The following is a 15,545-nucleotide window of genomic DNA, read 5'->3' as shown; positions in this document are numbered from 1 at the left end:
AGCTGAGCTGTAGTATGTTGGCTGTTTTGAGTTGAGTAAACATGATCCTGAGGACAGCAAGAGACAGCAAGTGGCAATTCTCGAACTGCCTAGGTGCCACGGACGGCAAATATGTCATTCAGAAGCCACCACAACTGGGGTCCATATATTTCAACTGTAAAACGTCGTTTAGTATAGTCCTGTTTGCTGTGGTGGATTCAGGTTACAAATTTATGTAGCTTGACGTGGGAGCTCGAGGGTCACAAGGTGATGCTGGAGTTTGGCAGAAAACAGCACAGCAATTAACTATGAAGGACGAGAGGACCAATTTTCCTGAATTGGTCAAAGTGGCAGCTACACCAGACATATGTCTGCCGCCTGTCTTTGCGGATGATGATGCCTTTCCGATAGGCAACCTTATGAAGCCGTATGGATGCATCCTCCTGTCAGTTGATCAGAGAGTCTTCAATTACAGGTAAGCTCCGAGGTACATGCTATGAATTTTTGAGAGTGCATGTGTATTCCAAGCTGGAGACTGAAATAGCTAAAATAGAAACCTTGACATTTTTGCAGTGCCGCAAATTGTCAAAATATCTGGAAAACAGGAGTCTCTGACACAATGTTAACAGCCACAATAAATCAGTAGGTACTGTACACATTATGGACACACTATAGAAATAAACATACCACTTAATAGATTACCATGAGTTTCAGTGTGAGACCATTAATGTATGAGTGAACATAGTTATTGCATTCATTTGTGATTGTGCTCCTTTTGTCAATGAAGATGCAGCATGCATGAGTGCCCGAATAGACTCCTCTTGCGCCTTTAACCATTTATTGTGAAATGCAAAATGCTGTCACGTATTTCATCTGCTGCATTTTGATTTATAGAGAAAAAGGGTATGGCCTTGGCCAGAGATATGCAGCACATTGATTCTTACTCAAATATTACATAGGATAGGAATGCTTCTTCCTTTTATGTTCATGTAATACTAGCAGTTATCATCAAATATGTATGTACTAGCCCCTGCACAGGGTTTCAGGAAATGAAAGGATTGAAATGCCATCAAATGTTCTCTAATGTGGGACAGCTATGACTGTCTGTGCTTGCTGTGGAATACAGTGGTTGTGATTACTCTTTCCATTTCTTCCACTTGCCCAGTCATAGCCGGGTAATCCTATATTTTATTAAAATGAACCAAATAGCCCACAAGGCTGTTTTACGGCGAGTGCATGACTTTTTTTTTAAGTTGTCAACCTTCATTTTGCTTTATGGTATAATCTGTTTTACAGGCAGTCTAGAGCTTGGAGGGTCGCAGAAAACGCCTTTGGGATCTTGGCCAATCGTTTTCGAGGTCTGCACACAGTTACTGAAGCAAGACCGGACAGAGTTGTACTTGTATTCGCAGCTTGTGCCCTGCACACTTTTCTCAGCCTCGAGATGCAAGCTCCACTGCAACATTCTGTTGGAGATACTATTGACCACGACCACACGTTTTGGTTTGCAACAGGCAACACGTGGACGCCCCATTTCATTTGGGACTGCTGCGCGTGGTGCTTATACTTTAAGGACAGATGTGCAGTGTCGTGGCAGCAAGACTCTGCTCACCGCAATAGCCACCTCACAGATAGAGTGTACTGAAGAAACAATCCAGCCAGATGACTTTTTAATGAGCAACATAAAGCGTACAGTGCCATGGCAGAAACATCACTGATATTAACCACTGCAGCACATCGTGTTTCAAATAAATAAATAAACATTCAGTGTGATATCCTTCGTTCACCTGCATTCAGGTGTCTCTCAATTACTTCAAGACGATCTTTTTGACATTTCAGATGTCTGGTAGTGCTCATCTGCTTCATTAATGCACCAGCATAATTAGGAGAATGCATTGTTGCATCAGGGACAGGTGGCTTTTGTATTGCATATTTGGTTGCAACAGCGTTGTCTCCCATTAAACAATTTCCCCCTTTATCTATAACCCGGTTCTACTTTCTTTGGATCTTTTCACCTAGCCAGCTTATATGGTCACAGAATTTTCTTGGTCCGCCTCTAGTGGCATCGTGTATGTCATCCATCCAAAATAGGTGAACTGCTTTATTTTACTTTTAATGAGGCCTGTACATCAAGTTTCTTTTATCGATATGATTCCAATTTTTGGTCTATTTCCTCCTGAGATACCTTTGCTTTCTTTGCCTCTCGTTGTTCCCTTTAAGCTGCCCGTCGTTTTTCAATGGCTTCCCTGATCTCCCTATTCCACCAGCTCCGTGGCTTCCTGTTTTCATTCCAACGGTTTTCTGATTTAACCTCCTTAAGTTTTCTCTTTATGAGTAGTTCTACTTGTTCATAATGCCAGTCTTCCACTGGGCTTTCCTCTATTGCTGTTGTAGCGGCGTGTGCCGCATATGTACAGAGACTGCCAAGCAATCAAGAAATCCTCTTTATTTCAGCCTGCAGTCACTTATATACAAACAGCGACACTGGTGCCTCTGGCGGCCTGTGATCACATATCCGAACCGAAACCAAATATACAACATATTCCCTTCTTTATAAAAATGGCTACATGGGTTAGTAATTTAGTAGTGGCAGTACGTTAGTGCTCGATTGCCGAATCATATTTACAGTAGCGACAACGTGCTTGTCCTAGCACTTAATACAAAATTATATAGAAAACAAAACAAAAAAAGATGATACACTTGAAATAATGTCAATATCTTTCAGACTCGAACTCAGCACTCGTGCAGAGAGTGACAGGTTCATGTTCACTGCAGCACAACGAGTCCTTCCGCACTTAGTATCCATAGCGGTCTGGGGATCGTCTGTTCCTTGGTGGCTGTACTTTACGCTGTGGTCCCGGTGCTTCAGAGAGCCCACTGGCGGCAGGCGAAGTCTCTTCCGGCTCACAGCAGGTCACTATTGGCATAGGCGGCTGCTTATCAGCAGCCACGGCTGAAGTCCCGGATGGCGCTTTTGAAGCGGGTCCGTCCATGATAGGCGGTGAGCTATTTTCCGTAGCGCATCTGCTACTCGATTTCGCGAGCCCTTCCGGTACTTTATTGTATAGTTGTACTGCAGTAGGCGCTCCGCCCACCGTGCTATCCGCAAAGGACGCTTTCCTGGCCCTTGAGTAGACGCCCAAACACGCGCAAGTGCTTCGCGTTCTCCTACTGAATATCGCCTCTCTGTGGATGAAACCGTTCGAGAAGTAAAGGCGACAGTGTGCAGTTCCTCTCCATCCACCTGTTGGAGAACTGCTCCTAGCCCACAGTCAGAAGCGTCAGTGGAAACAATAACGGGAAGGGATGCATCGAACATCCGCAGGACTGTGCTGGACGCCAAGTGCCTCTTTGATCTTTCGAAAACTAGTCTACCTCGCCAGACCAAACAAATGGTTGCCCTTTTCGAAGAACACGCATCGGTTCAACCATATTGGCAAAGTTGGGAACAAAACTAGAGTAGTATTCGACCAGTCCAAGAAGGCTGGCCGCATCGGTGGGTGCCGGGGTATCCTTGATGGAAACAATCGTTTCCTCCAGTGGAACAATACCACTTGCTGTGACCCTGTGACTCAAAAATGAAGGTTCCTGCGTATCGAACATACATTTCCTGCTATACTTGAGTCCTGCCTCTTTAATGCGTTTAAGTACTGTAGCGAGGTTATATACTATGTGCTCCTTGCTGCCCCGCCCGAAGACTATAATATCAATAATGAAAAGCACGCCCTTACATCCCTGCAGGATTTTGGACGTCATACGCTGAAATGCAGAGGGCGCGGAAGCCAGCCCGAAGCACACTCGTTTAAAACAAGAGGCCTTCGTTAGTTAAAAATGTGGTCAGATCACGACTCAAAAGATGAAGCATGACCTGGTGGTAAGCGGTTGCGAGGCCTAGCTTAAAAAAATGTGTTGCCCCCACTAGACTCACTAAACTATGCAATAGCTCTTCTTTATGAGGAAGGGGAAAGCTGTCTGCTACGGCAGCTTTGTTTGCATGTCGAAGGTATACACAGAGGCGAATACCTCCCTCTTTCTTTTTAACGACCACAATGGGTGACACCCATTCAGATGCCTCCACCTACTCTATCACGTCCATATTTTCCAGCCGGCGGAGCTCTTTCGAGCGAGACAAATGGTCGCAGTGAGAGCGGAAGGCGCCGAAGTTTTGATTGGATTGGCTGCACTGTGAATCGCGCTTTGACGTGGTGCACAAAACCTTTTGCGAGGCCAAGGCCTGGATCGAAAAGAGATCCAAACTCGTCAACTAATTCCTTTGGGAGGTTAATGTCCTGCACGGCTTTTGTATGGTCAGAGCGCTGTTCCCTTCGAGAATTGGATGTTAGCGTCGTTTCAAGGCATTGAAGGAATGACCCATCGATCTGTAGACCGAGCCTTGATGGCATCGATACCCAAGAGTGAGGTGCCTTGTTCTACAACATAGAAAAGAAGTCTTGTTGTGCCAGCTTTGCATGTACGTAACCTCAGCGAAGAAACACTCAGGAACCGGAATTGGCTGTTTTGAATAGTCTAGCGCGACACGACGCCGATTTGGTTTGCCAACAGAGCATCTTCCTGATGTCTGCCTCTATGTCACACTGCGCCGACGGAAACAGTCGGCCGATTGTCGGCGTCCTCTTCGTGTCGGTCGCGAGACGGCTGTCGGCCGACGGTGTGCAAACTCCCATGTCACACTAGCCAGATAACCCTCGAAAACCTCTCGCAGACTTCACGCCCTCTCGTTCTCGCTATTCTCGGGATATCACGAGCGGGGCGCACTACAGTGTTAGTTCCGAGATTTTCTTTCTCACGTTGTCATTGCGCTGCTCGGCACCGGCCACAGACTCCGCTCTCCGCGATTATGGAAGCCATTGAATCGGCGACGGCTGCTGCTACCGCTGCTTTAGTAGTTCTAGAGCTACTTGACGAGCCACCCGCAAAGAAGCCGCGGACTTTCAGGGTGTCGTCATGGCTACAACGCAGGAAGCAAGAGGGCGCTTACGAGAACCTTGTGCGCGAGCTAGCCCTCGAAGATGGCGAAAACTACCGCCGTTGGATAAGAATGGACACGGTTACGTTTGCGTCCCTGCTGAGTGCAGTTTCGCCGCTTATCACGAAGCAGGATACACCTTTCCGTGAAGCGATCCAGGCTGGAGAGGAGGCTCGCGATCACTCTCCGGTACCTTGCAACAGGTGAGCGTGCATGGCGCCTGAAGTACATTTTTTGGCATCGGACACAAAGCAAAAGCAGCACAGCTTCATGGGTGGGACTGTGTGGGCGGCGAAGTTTGTTGCCTTTTCAGTGTTTTTAACTAAACTCTTAGTTTAGTCAAATACATGATTTCAGCATATCGCTTGCTGCATTTCTTGTGTGCGGTCGCGATGTGTTCAAGCAAATGAAGGCAGAGATGAAAATGACTGTTTATAAGCGAGCACTCAACCGTCTACGGAGCACGTCACCGGACCTCACTCGGGAAATATGAGTTCCAATTACATAAACAGAACAGACGCTGGCGCGGTACGAGCCGCCGACGAGCAGACATTATATATATATATATATATATATATATATATATATATATATATATATATATATATATATATATATATATATTTATATAAACACTGTTAGGGTTTATTTATGTGCTAAGTAACAGATGGTGAGCTTCCTCTTCTTCTTTCTCTATTCCGGAGAGCCTCTTTTTGCACTTCCTTCTCCTCTTCTGTGCGCATGCCTGACATTATATATATATATATATATATATATATATATATATATATATATAATGTCTGCTCGTCGGCAGCAGCAAGACAAAAGGATATTAAACTACAGGTATGGTCTACGTAATATTAATAAAAAATATTTCACTGTTTTCAACTGTTCGTTTTTTTTTCAGCCTTTGCAGTTACTTCTGAAATTAGTGTAAAAAACTATTAGTTTCATGCCAACAAGCTTTTTGGTGGTGGGAGCTGTGTTTGTGTCTTGAGCTGAGGATGATAAGGGCCAGGGAGAAGGTTGCACATTAACTGAATTTAGCCTCAGGTAGCTGATTTCCCAGTTTTTCGATGCAGTTTAGGCAGAGTGGTGTTGCAACTTATTTAGTTTGCATTATAACTCATTTTCTTTCATTCAGACTGTCTTATAGTGCAGTTAAACCATGCTTTCAGCATTGCCCTGGAATGTTATGCACTTTACGAGAGCATTTACTGTTCAGTCATGAACGCATAAAGCAGCTATGAGGGCTCGTTTGTTTTACATTTGTCCTCATGCTCGAACCTATTCATTAAAGGCTATCTCGTGCCAGACGTACCTCCGAGAATGCCTCCGGCATTCTTGCCAGCTGCTGGCAGATATATCGCGCGCCAATGAGGCATAAGCCTATCAAGGCCATGAAGCTTGTGCTAGCAACTGTAGCCTTGCACAATTTCCTGCGGTCGAGGAGGGCATCTAGGCAACTGTATACGCCACCTGAGAGCCTTGATGCTGAAGATGTCTTTACAGGCAAGATACCAGTTTCTTCTACCTTGTAATATTTGCAGAAACCTTGGTTTGTCTGTCTTGAAACAACACCGATGTTTTGACCCTTACTTTTTTTTTGGTGCTGTGAACATTTTAAAATATCTGCCTTAAAGTTTTGCACTCCTAGGCTGCATAAACATACAGGTCGCTGATGACCTAACTTAACGCAGCCATCTGCTTGTAGTACTGATTGCTGGAGCATGCACAGGGCCAGATGTCATCACAGGTAGCACTTTATCTTTTTGCAAGTGCAGTGGTGAAATTCAGTCATTGGGTACGAGGATAATGCACCGGAGGGTCCAGGGATCTTAATCACAAAATTGCTGTCCTTTTCCTGAACATTTTCCCCTTCACTATTCATTTTTTTTCAGACTGGTCTGCCCATAGTTATGAGCCACAACCGCACAACCTTTCTGTCCATGTTGCCTGGTAGAAGTTTTCATACAACAGGAACAATGTGCATTTCTGCCCATCATATAACATGGATAAAGATAGGAGGGTACACTTTCATTCAAAATGAAGAATACATCTCTCTTCGACGCGCCACTACACCACCTTATAATAGGATAAGCTGGGTTCGGTGCTTTTCAATAGCGATTATGTGTATGCCATATACTTTCTGAAGTTTTTCGAAAATTCGTTGGATATTTTTTAACATTTATATGCTTTCTTGAAACTATTGGTTTTAAACTAGTTGCGTGGTGCGAAACTGTAAAACATGACAATTATTGGTGAAAAATAATTCTCAAAGCATGCAGCTTTAAATAACAAAGACAATTTGCTGACTTTGGAGTAACTGCTATTAGAGCTTATTGTAATAGACACAAGCATATCTACACAGACTGTCGTGCGCCTTTCTATTGAACGCATGAAATTTTGAGAGTACTCGCTCAGCATTAGTGCATGACGCAGGAAAACGTAAAAATACTTGGGCTAATATACTGGCCAGTCACATGCAGTTTCCAAAACAAAGAAGGCTAGATAACAACGCACACTGTGTGCTGGTGGTAACTCTCATGTGCCAAACTTTTTGTACCTACTGAATTCATCTAGCAGCTCTCCTACTACTATGGCAGAATGAATGCGGGAGTATTGTCTGGGAACTAGTCCTTGCGGTCAGAAAACAGGCATGGGGGAGAATCTGACTTATTGATAACTGGAGATGCTAGCAAGTGTTTCGCCAGCCAGCAGGGTGGAACCTCTGGAACCCCCCCCCCCCTCTTCCCCCCTTCCCTGACTTCTTGCTTTTTGAATGCTAGCTAGCCACTCTCTGTACTCTGAAGGGAAGGGAAATGGAAAGCTTTATGTCAAGAGTAAGTCATATGTTAGCACGAACATACCAGAAACCGGTTTTTTAGTTTTCAGCAGTGCCACAATTTGTTTTACTGGTGGATGCTGATTTGTAATCTTCAGCTAAAACAAGAAAGTACATGGTTCAGTTATGAGGTATTGTAAGGATATTTTTAAGCTGGATACCTCGAAATAAGTCATGCACTGTCAGCTCTTGCAAAAGAAATGGATGTGGAAGGACCTTAGCCATGACAAGGTATTGTCATGTTCATGAGCTAAAACCCATGCTTCATGCTGCTGCTGCTGCATATTGCTTGCTCACATGCAGGTCATATCCGTCAAGGAACGTGGCGAGATCAAGCAGGCCCTTGTGGTGCCATGCAGCCCCTGCCAAAGATTGGTGGGAACTCCAGCAGAAGTGCTCGAGAAGTCAAAGAACAGTTTAGGCACTACTTCTGCAATGAAGGCCAAGTTAGCTGGCAATGGAGACTTGTCTCTAGGTAAGTAGAAAGATGCATTTAATCTTGCATGTCAATTATATCAAGACACTCCACTGCTGTAGTATGCTTCGATAGGCTTACTTTAACGATAGCCTGACGGGCATTTAACATTGCCAATTGGCGTTCTGGTCCTGCCGGTATTTGCCGCACAGCATGGGCAATCATGCTGCCAAATGCATCGCACTCATCGGCAGCTGCGAGACGTTGCTGACTTCTCTGCAAAGTTTCCACCGTCGACGTCAGCAGAACTTTTCTCTGCTCTTTTGCTTCATCATAGGCCTTCCTCTTTTGTGCAGGTCTTGATGCGGTCACAGCCGACGACTCAGCTAGACTCTTCTGTTCAGGATCAATAAGACTCGCACACATTGGCGGCAAATCTTCCACCTCGTGACTGGCTTCCGGAACAAAAGCTTCAGAATTCCAGATGTCACACTGGCGTTCAATATCCTGAAATAAAGGATACAAAAGCTTGAGACAAAGCGACACAGGCTGAACTGTTTTTCACTGTGTCTCTTATTTAAGGTATGAGACCACAACTGAAACCACACTTCTGCTAAGATTTAGTCATTATTTTATCCCGTACAGTATTTCTCAAAACCCAAAACTGCACACAGAGAATGAGAAATAGTGTAGTGTAGAGCTACTAAATAACTGACTACCTGGGCCTACACTGTACTGGCTTTGCACAGTGCGCGGGCAATTCATGTGTTGCCTTCATCAACATGCAGCAGCTAAGACCAGAACTTAATTCTGCACTCTCTGGCTTATGAGCAAAAGGTCATAGCCACTCGTTAAAATATTGAGGTGAATACTGCGGACACGGTTTCGGAAAACTAAATGATGCCAGGAAAAAATGATGTGCAATAATGTAACCTGTTCAGACAATGAGCTACAAGATGAATGTTGTGATGGATGTTATTAGTTTTGTAGTGAACTACACGAGGATATACGAAGACGAGGATTAAATAGGTGAGAATATCACGAAGACGAGGATAAGGACGACGAAGTGCCGCTGCGCTGCTCGTGCTCGCTTGTGGAGACTGAGACTGGCTGTGTTCTTGTGTGGTTCGCCGTGAAACTTCGACAGGGCTATTATCCCTGTTAAAGCACAGTAAAACCCCCCTTTCACTTGGTGGAGGTGAGCATTTCCTGCCGCCCTGGAGCTCCGCAGCCGCACACTCCCGACACAAGCAATGACCGACGCTACTACCCCCAGTCCAACCGGCCCCTCATCCGCGGTGTTCTGCGCTGGAGCTTTGCGCCAGCGTGATCCTCCAATCTTCAGCGGAACCGGCGACCATGACGTGGAAGACTGGCTGGCCTCATATGAGCGGGTCAGTATTCACAACCACTGGGACGACAACCAAAAACTCAATAACGTCATTTTCTACCTAACGGACGTCGCAAACCTATGGTTCCGCAACCACGAGGCCGATATCACATCGTGGTCTACTTTCAAAGCTAGTTTTGTCGATATTTTCGGCCGGCCTGCAGTGCGCAAATTGCGCGCTGAGCAACGCCTGCGCGGCCGTGCACAGCTTCCTGGTGAGAATTTTACCAGCTATATTGAAGATGTCGTAGACCTCTGCAAGCGCGTGGACGCTTCAATGTCAGAGAGCACCAAGATAGATCACATTATGCAAGGCATTGATGATGACGCGTTCCAGATGCTTCTGGCTAAAAATCCAGCCACCGTCGTCGACGTTATCAACGCATGCCACAACTTTGATGAATTACGCAAGCGCCGTAACATCACTCGCTCTTCGCTCTCAAACCCCGCGCCGCTTGCAGCTTTAACACCTGAAGCAGACCAGTCCACCTTGCTGCCACAAATACAGCAGTTCGTTCGAGAAGAAGTTGCCCGTCAACTATCCCTCGTTCGCCAACGTCCTGACGCTCCCATTCCTTTAGTGCCAAAGCTGCAGCAAGTCATCCGCCAACAAGTTGCGGAAGCACTCCCCACGCTTCCTGAAGCTCCTTCTGTTGCTCCTTTGACATACGTCGAAGCACCAGTCCGGTATAGTCAACCTGCTGTTCCAGCCCCTTTGACCTACGCGGCTGTGGCTGCGCGGCCACCGCCTGAGCCGTCACAACCCATGCAGCCTGTTCTACGCCCTGCACCGCTTTCTCAAACGGCCCCGCATCATCCGCCCACTGCGCGCTATTACAACCCTTGGCGTATTTCGGACAATCGTCCTATTTGCTACTACTGTGGTTTCGCTGGACATGTGGCCCGCCGATGTCGTCGTCGCATGGCCGAGCCTGCGTCTTCTGATTACTCGCCACCGCTACTTCGTTCTGCCCACTCTCCGCCTGCGTATGCCCCAGAACAGCGTTCATATACAACGCATCGTTCTCCTTCTCCGCGTCGCTGGTCACTGTCACCAATGCGCCGGCGACCACCACCTGCTGACGAGGGAAACTAAGCTCCGCGGTTCCTGAGGCAAGAACTGCGTACTCTGCGAAAAGCTCAAGGCCTCATATTCCACCCACGAACATTATAATGATTTCTATCGATGGTCTGTCCGTATATGCGCTGGTCGATACGGGTGCTGCAGTGTCAGTGATTCATGAGCAACTCTGCCGACGATTACGAAAAGTTACGACGTCATTTAACGGTTTGTCACTCCGCACTGCCAGTGAAGAGAGAATTGCACCTTTAGCAGCATGTACAGCGCGTGTCGTCATTGAAGGTATTTTGTACAGTGTCGAGTTCGTAGTTTTGTCATCTTGTTCTCACGACGTGATCCTCGGATGGGACTTCTTGTCTAAAAATAACGCCGTGATCGATTGCGCCCGAGCTGAAGTAGAATTTTCTGCACTGTGCGACGCACTGCCCGACGACAACCGTTCAGTGTGTCCTCAAAAGCTGACCATCGCTGAAGATGTCGACGTAGCACCAGAGGCTTGTGCCCTTGTGCCTCTTTCGTGTCCTGCCGCGTCAGACGTTAGTGTTTTATTTACACCGTCTGCATCCTTCATCCACCGCAAGCACCTGCCGCTGCCATCTGCTGTTCTCGATGTTCACGGCGGCTTCACGAAGCTACTCATCTACAATCCGTCCCCACGCCCGATTACTCTGCTACGTGGGGAATCTCCCGGTTCCATTCAACCAGCCCAACTTCTCTCTGACCTGGATGCCTCCGAGACCTACCGCAGTAACTACATTGATGCTCTGCAGTCCGATCCGACGCCTGATTCGTTGCCAGACTTCTTCCGAACCGCCATCGATGACGCTCTTCCTTCCACCTGCCGGACTCAGCTCGTGGCCCTTTTACAGACATTTCGCTTTGCTTTTGACGCCGCCCACACACCTCTCGGCCGCACTTCAACAGTCGCGCATTACATTCAGACCGGCTCTAACTCGCCTTTTCGACAGCGCCCCTATCGTGTGTCAGCGGCAGAGCGTCGCGTGATCAATGAACAAGTTGAGGACATGCTACAACGTGGTGTAATTCGTCCATCACAAAGCCCCTGGTTGTCACCAGTGGTGCTAGTGAAAAAGAAAGATGGCTCGTTTCGCTTTTGTATTGATTACCGGCGCCTCAACAAAATTACCCACAAGGACAATTACCCCCTTCCGCGTATAGACGACGCTCTTGATTGCCTCCAAGGTGCCGAGTACTTTTCATCTCTTGATTTACGTTCAGGTTACTGGCAGGTTACGAAACTACTCGGAGGAAACAGTGACTTAACTGCGTGGTCGGTCGAGTGCGACGAAGCGTTCAACGCATTGCGCCGTCTTTTGACTTCGCCACCAATCCTTCGCCACTACGACCCGACAGCACCCACCGAGGTCCATACTGATGCGAGTGGCGTTGGCCTCGGAGCTGTCTTGGCACAACGGAAAAACGGTTTTCACGAATACGTCGTCGCGTACGCGAGTCGTATCCTCTCTAAAGCTGAACGCAACTACTCAGTTACAGAAAAGGAGTGTTTGGCAATTGTGTGGGCATTAACAAAATTCCGACCCTACCTTTACGGTCGCCAGTTTGACGTCGTCACGGACCACCACGCGTTATGTTGGCTGTCCTCTCTTAAAGACCCGTCCGGCCGCCTCGCACGATGGGCTCTCCGCCTACAGGAATTTCACATCCGCGTTATATATCGCTCTGGCCGTAAACACATGGACGCCGACGCACTATCTCGTTCTCCCGTCTCCAACGAACCTGCTTGCTCTACGGCGGCTGATCCCGTCCTCTCCTCTCTAACCATCGCTGACATGCCTGCGGAGCAGCGAAAAGACCCGTGGCTCGCATCTCTTATCGAGATCGTGTCCGCTTCTCCTAACGCTGCTGCGCCTTCTCGGGCTTTACGCCGTCAAGCACCACACTTTGCCCTACGAGACGGTCTTCTCTACCGCCGCAATTATATGACTGATGGTCGACGGTGGCTTCTCGTCATTCCCCGCCATTTACGACATGAAATTTTCACCTCTTTCCATGCCGACCCTCAGTGTGCCCATCCTGGTGTAGTGAAGACGTTTCAAAGGATCTCTCAACGCTACTCAACGCTACCAATATTTGCCAACGCACAAGAACGCATATGAAATGTTGGAAGACCGATCGATCTCATGGACGATGTTGCCGAGCTCATACCAGCATATTCGAAATATCGGCGAGCCACAAGCATAGATGGACAATGTTTACCACTGGTTTCCAGACATAGTACCGATGTATGGAAGCAAAGGCATACCTGGCCCGTTGTAACCATCCTATAGTATGGCATGACCAATATCAGAAACATACTGGGAACAATGTGCCGCCCTTGAGGAGTGTTCTGCCAACACATTTCCAATATTGGGCCTGGTACTGTGCTACCTGGGATCCTCGCGGTTGATATGCAGAAAGGATTAGACAATGTAAAACAAAAGGTAGTCCTATAAGAATTAGCAAAAAGGTATCCCAGCCAAAAAGCATAGAGTTGGATATTGCCGCATTAATAATCACTCTAGTGGCGCCATCATGCGGCCAGACTGGATTACCGACGTTTTGGCTGGCCTTAACCACGCTAGTGACCCCGGCATTCTTCGTCTTCCTCTGTCTCAAGCTCCCTCCAGCCTTGCGTCGTTCTAGTGCCGCGTCACTGTGAATAAACCCACCTTCTAACCTTCTGGCTGTTTGACGGTGACAATATGCAGTTTCCTTCAAAGCAGACCTATTAGGCTTCGTGGAAAAGCTTCGTGATGGAGCCCCAGAACCTATTACTTGGATAAGGGGATGCCCCAGGGCTCTATTCTTGGCGCATTGCTGTTTAATTTGGCCAAGACCCGTGTAGCAGATGCTCACGTGAGATACATTTTGACCCGCTTCACCATCTACGAAGTTGATGCACCATATGGACAGAAGCAGTGGATTACCGAAATGAACAGCCTTACAGCTTACAAGCATTGGGACTACAGCTGTCGCCTAAAAAAACGACTCATAAGCGTAGATGGCAAGAATTGCACGAACTAAAAAAAAAAGATTACGCTGCATATGTGATAACAAAACAGCACGACTGAAAACGGGAAGACCAAAATCTTGGAGCGCAGATTTCTAGTTACAAAAGTCCACGTAAATAGATTGGTACATTACAGTGAAAAGGTAACTCAAACATTGAAGACAAGAATGGCACCAACGCCAAAAAACAAATTACACCTCAAACTGGAGAGCACAACATCACGTCTGAAAATGGGCAGACAAAAATCTTGGGGGCACAAATTTCTAGTTGCGACAGTCCTCGTAAATGGATAGGTAAATTACAGCGTAAGTGGTGTCCGGTGTTGAATATGATTCGCCGGATTTCAAACAAGTACGGTGGAGCCCGATAAAAATCATGTCAAGCACTCTCTAGGGCAGTCGTTGTCTGCAGGATTCTGTACGAGGCACCCGCGTATGAGTTTTCTGAATGCGACCTGAAAGGCGTCGAAAAGCTACACCGGGCTAATGTTCGCACCACCACTGGGCTTCCTAAGAGGAATGAAGATGAACTGCTTAAGCTGGTCAGCATACCCCCAATACGAGACATTATCAGAGAAGCAGAAATACGAGTTCGATCCTGACTAGCAAACACGACGCAAGGGAAGCAGATCATGGCATGGGACAACCGAATCAACACTGCTACGAGGTCCCTGGGGATAGACACTCCACTTCCGTGGGGTACTACGGTAATCTGACTAAGGCCACAACGACCTATTAATAAGCGGAACGCTGTGGCTAGGCGCATTTTAGAACAGAGAACGTCTCTCGCAACACCGCTGAACACAGCAGACATCTATGCCCACGCTGTAATTAGAAATGAAAGGGTGAGTGTGGCATGGATTTGTGTGCCAGCGCCCCAACACCACGGACAGCAGACATGCCGCTTACCTGGAGGAAATATTTTACACGCCGAGTTGCTTGCCATATCATCATCATCATCATCATCATCATCATCATCATCATCATCATCATCATCATCATCATCATCATCATCATCATCAGCCTGATTATACCCACTGCAGGGCGAAGGCCTCTCCCATATTTCTCCACTTAACCCGCTTCTCTGCTAGCTGCATCCACTTGACCCCTGCGAACTTCTTAATCTCATCCGCCCACCTAACTTTCTGCCGCCCCCTGCTGCGCTTTCCTTCCCTTGGAATCCAGTTTGTTACCCTCAGCGACCATCGGTTATCCTCTCTTCGCACTACATGTTCTGCCCATGTCCATTTCTTCTTCTTAATTTCTACTAGAATGTCGGTAACTTGAGTTATTTCTCTGACCCACTCTGCACGCTTTCTATCTCTTAATGTTACCCCTACCATTTTTCGTTCCATAGCCCTCTGGGTTGTCCTCAACTTAAGTAGAACTCTCTTGGTTAGCCTCCACGTTACAGCTCCATAGGTGAGTACAGGCAAGATGCAACTGTTGTATACTTTCCTCTTGAGCGATACCGGTAAGCTGCTAGTCATAATCTGCGAGTGCTTGCCAAATGCGCTCCATCTTAATCGTATTCTTCTTGTTATTTCCTTTTCGTGGTCCGGATCTGCGGTTACTACCTGTCCTAAGTAGACATATTCGCCTACTACTTCCAGTATTTCGCTCCCTAATGTAAGCTGCTGTTCCTTCCCGAGGCTGCTGAACATTACCTTAGTCTTCTGCATATTAATTTTCAAGCCTACCTTTCTACTTTTCTTGTCTAGGTCATCAATCATTATTTGCAATTCATCCCCCGAGTTGCTTAGCAAAGCAATGTCATCAGCAAATCGCAGATTACTGAGGTATTCTCCATCTACCCTT

General features: G+C 47.0%; 1 protein-coding gene across 1 annotated transcript in view; it reads right to left on the bottom strand.

Annotated features, from left to right (window-relative positions):
- Positions 1–15,545, bottom strand: part of LOC146186905 (glutamate-gated chloride channel-like) — a 102,067-nt gene that overhangs the window by 54,932 nt on the left and 31,590 nt on the right. The gene's annotated exons all lie outside the window — the stretch shown is intronic.

This window comes from Amblyomma maculatum, chromosome 6, assembly GCF_055883805.1.
Source record: "Amblyomma maculatum isolate TAMU_Amacu chromosome 6, ASM5588380v1, whole genome shotgun sequence".
NCBI lineage: Eukaryota > Metazoa > Arthropoda > Arachnida > Ixodida > Ixodidae > Amblyomma > Amblyomma maculatum.
Note: the sequence above shows the minus strand (reverse complement) of the source record. Positions and strands in the feature narration are given on the sequence as shown.